Here is a 4,852-nt window from a genome sequence, read left to right as displayed (position 1 = left end):
GAGGAGAGAGAGAGAGAGAGAGACGGAGAGAGAGCGAGAGAGAAAGAGAGAGGGTGGGATTCAACAGAAGAGAAAGAGAGAGAGACGAGAGAGAGAGAGAGAGAGAGAAAGAGAGACAGAGAGAGAGAGAGAGACGGAGAGAGAGAGAAAGAGAGAGAGAGAACGAGAGAGAGAGACGGAGAGCGAGAGAGAAAGAGAGAGAGGGTGGGATTCAGCAGAAGAGAAAGAATGAGAGAAAGAGACAGAGAGAGACCTAGGCAGATAGACAGACAAGGAGAGAGAGAGAGATACAGAGAGAGAGAGAGATACAGAGAGAGAGAGATACAGAGAGAGAAAGATACAGAGAGAGAGAGAGAGATACAGAGAGAGAGAGAGATGAAGAGAGATCTCGGCAGATAGACAAACAAGGAGAGAGAGAGAGAGAGAGAGAGAGAGAGAGAGAGAAAACCTGGCATATAGACAAACACAGAGAGCAAAATATTTAACCACCAAGTTTCATAGTTCCTATATTTATGGAGTATTGCATTTTTGTTGCACTGACTAGAGAGTATGATGCTCCGTGTAGCAGTCCAAGTACTGCAGATGGAAGTAAATTAGCTCACTACTTATCACTAATTCTGGTGCAACAGATAGTCTTCGTTAGATACACACAGTCCCTGACAAAATAAACAAGTAAATGAATCTGGTAAGGGATGGCTTCGTCCAGCTGTCCATCACCCGTTGCAATCCATAGAGTTAGATAGAGGACTCATCTTTGTATCTGTGCCATTATGGTGTCTGTGACTGCACGGGCAGTTTAAAGTAGTCCATTTTCTTCTTATTTTGTGTTTGAAGAAAAAAGAAAAACGTAAAGCTAATATTTGGTAACTTACTGATAACATCAGTGCTTGAGTCCCGAACCAAATACTGTGTGTCATTCATGTATTGTGTCCAATAGATGATGGTAATATCGCTCCCAAACCCATAGGAATCCCCACGATGCTAATATAATGGTATTGTCCATGCTAAAACGGGTTATATCCATCTAGAGTCCTCTATCTATCTCTATGTTGCAATCAGCGCCGCAGACACCAGCGGACAGCTGGGCTACTCCACCCAGGGCTATTGTTACAGGTCTGGCACAGCCCTCCGCGTCTGGGAAAGACATATAGAGGTTGTCAGTGTGTGAATGAGGGGACGAGAGAGAGAGAGAGAGAGAGGAGAGAGAGAGAGAGAGAAAAGAGCTCTATTTTGATTTGAAAACCTCCAGTTGTAGCCAGAAAGAGGTTTAGAACTGGGGAAGTACAGAGTTAGTTTAGGCTTTGACTTTATATGTCGTTATTTCAGACTGCTGTGGTCAGTGTTTTGATGAGACTCACACTAAACAGACAATGTTTCATTTACACGTGGGATCTCTGTCAGGTCCCCAATAAACCGGGGACATCACTCATTCATCTGTCAGGTCCTCAAGAGACTGAAGACATCACTCATTCATCTGTCACATCCCCAAGAGACTGTATACATCACTCATTCATCTGTCAGGTCCCCAAGAGACTGTAGACATCACTCATTCATCTGTCACGTCCCCAAGAGACTGAAGACATCACTCATTCATCTGTCAGGTCCCCAAGAGACTGTATACATCACTCATTCATCTGTCAGGTCCCCAAGAGACTGTATACATCACTCATTCATCTGTCAGGTCCCCAAGAGACTGTAGACATCACTCATTCATCTGTCAGGTCCCCAAGAGACTGTATACATCACTCATTCATCTGTCAGGTCCCCAAGAGACTGTATACATCACTCATTCATCTGTCAGGTCCCCAAGAGACTGTAGACATCACTCATTCATCTGTCACGTCCCCAAGAGACTGAAGACATCACTCATTCATCTGTCAGGTCCCCAAGAGACTGAAGACATCACTCATTCATCTGTCACGTCCCCAAGAGACTGTATACATCACTCATTCATCTGTCAGGTCCCCAAGAGACTGTATACATCACTCATTCATCTGTCAGGTCCCCAAGAGACTGTAGACATCACTCATTCATCTGTCACGTCCCCAAGAGACTGTAGACATCACTCATTCATCTGTCACGTCCCCAAGAGACTGTAGACATCACTCATGCATCTGTCACGTCCCCAAGAGACTGTATACATCACTCATTCATCTGTCAGGTCCCCAAGAGACTGTAGACATCACTCATTCATCTGTCACGTCCCCAAGAGACTGTATACATCACTCATTCATCTGTCACGTCCCCAAGAGACTGTATACATCACTCATTCATCTGTCACGTCCCCAAGAGACTGTAGACATCACTCATTCATCTGTCAGGTCCCCAAGAGACTGTATACATCACTCATTCATCTGTCACGTCCCCAAGAGACTGTAGACATCACTCATTCATCTGTCAGGTCCCCAAGAGACTGTAGACATCACTCATTCATCTGTCACGTCCCCAAGAGACTGTATACATCACTCATTCATCTGTCAGGTCCCCAAGAGACTGTAGACATCACTCATTCATCTGTCAGGTCCCCAAGAGACTGTATACATCACTCATTCATCTGTCAGGTCCCCAAGAGACTGTAGACATCACTCATTCATCTGTCACGTCCCCAAGAGACTGTATACATCACTCATTCATCTGTCAGGTCCCCAAGAGACTGTAGACATCACTCATTCATCTGTCACGTCCCCAAGAGACTGTAGACATCACTCATTCATCTGTCACGTCCCCAAGAGACTGTATACATCACTCATTCATCTGTCAGGTCCCCAAGAGACTGTATACATCACTCATTCATCTGTCAGGTCCCCAAGAGACTGTATACATCACTCATTCATCTGTCACGTCCCCAAGAGACTGTATACATCACTCATTCATCTGTCAGGTCCCCAAGAGACTGTAGACATCACTCATTCATCTGTCACGTCCCCAAGAGACTGAAGACATCACTCATTCATCTGTCAGGTCCCCAAGAGACTGTAGACATCACTCATTCATCTGTCAGGTCCCCAAGAGACTGTAGACATCACTCATTCATCTGTCAGGTCCCCAAGAGACTGTATACATCACTCATTCATCTGTCACGTCCCCAAGAGACTGTAGACATCACTCATTCATCTGTCACGTCCCCAAGAGACTGTATACATCACTCATTTGTATCTGTTTGTTTTGTATTGTTTACCAGGTTACATTTTATCAGACACGCTTATCCAGAGCAACTTACAGAAACAATTAGGGTTAGGTGGACACATCAAACAACATATTTAACAGCAATATGGCTTTTGGAAAGTGTGCCGTAAGTAAGGGTAAACACATTGACAGACCCCACTTCATTTTCCATCATACTGTGAAACCTAGCTTTAACACACTTTAAAGGGACGAGCTCCTGTAATTTCAGGACCTTTTGAATCTTGTTCCAAGTAGAAGGGGCAAAGAACTGTAAAGTTTTTTTTCCCCCCCTAAATCTGCACGGGCCTTAGGCACAATCAACAAAACACAGTAAAATGGTAGCTGGTCTCAATATGGCCTTATAAATAAAAAATGTTCTAACATATCTCCATAATCAATTACAGGCACGAAAGTACTGTAAACAAGCCTCTTTCTCGCACAAAAAAAAAAATAAACAACAATAAAAAACATGACTTTATTATGAAAATAAAACCCAACTTCAGCCTTTCACAAGACCTTTCGATGTTGATGTTTCAGAGACACATTTTGTGGAGAAACATGTGACTGCTTATAATACTATAGGACTGGGTCAGTTGGTGGAGAGACATGGGGCTGTTTATAATACTATAGGACTGGGTCAGTTGGTGGAGAGACATGGGGCTGCTTATAATACTATAGGACTGGGTCAGTTGGTGGAGAGACATGGGGCTGTTTATAATACTATAGGACTGGGTCAGTTGGTGGAGAGACATGGGGCTGTTTATAATACTATAGGACTGGGTCAGTTGGTGGAGAGACATGGGGCTGTTTATAATACTATAGGACTGGGTCAGTTGGTGGAGAGACATGGGGCTGTTTATAATACTATAGGACTGGGTCAGTTGGTGGAGAGACATGTGACTGCTTATAATACTATAGGACTGGGTCAGTTGGTGGAGAGACATGGGGCTGTTTATAATACTATAGGACTGGGTCAGTTGGTGGAGAGACATGGGGCTGTTTATAATACTATAGGACTGGGTCAGTTGGTGGAGAGACATGGGGCTGTTTATAATACTATAGGACTGGGTCAGTTGGTGGAGAAACATGTGACTGCTTATAATACTATAGGACTGGGTCAGTTGGTGGAGAGACATGGGGCTGTTTATAATACTATAGGACTGGGTCAGTTGGTGGAGAGACATGGGGCTGTTTATAATACTATAGGACTGGGTCAGTTGGTGGAGAGACATGGGGCTGTTTATAATACTATAGGACTGGGTCAGTTGGTAGAGAGACATGGGACTGTTTATAATACTATAGGACTGGGTCAGTTGGTGGAGAGACATGGGGCTGTTTATAATACTATAGGACTGGGTCAGTTGGTGGAGAGACATGGGGCTGCTTATAATACTATAGGACTGGGTCAGTTGGTGGAGAGACATGGGGCTGCTTATAATACTATAGGACTGGGTCAGTTGGTGGAGAGACATGGGGCTGTTTATAATACTATAGGACTGGGTCAGTTGGTGGAGAGACATGGGGCTGTTTATAATACTATAGGACTGGGTCAGTTGGTGGAGAGACATGGGGCTGTTTATAATACTATAGGACTGGGTCAGTTGGTGGAGAGACATGGGGCTGTTTATAATACTATAGGACTGGGTCAGTTGGTGGAGAGACATAGGGCTGTTTATAATACTATAGG

The sequence above is a fragment of the Salmo salar genome, chromosome 29 (genome assembly GCF_965601325.2).
Source record: "Salmo salar chromosome 29, fSalSal1, whole genome shotgun sequence".
Classification (NCBI taxonomy): domain Eukaryota; kingdom Metazoa; phylum Chordata; class Actinopteri; order Salmoniformes; family Salmonidae; genus Salmo; species Salmo salar.
This window is presented reverse-complemented; position numbering follows the sequence as displayed.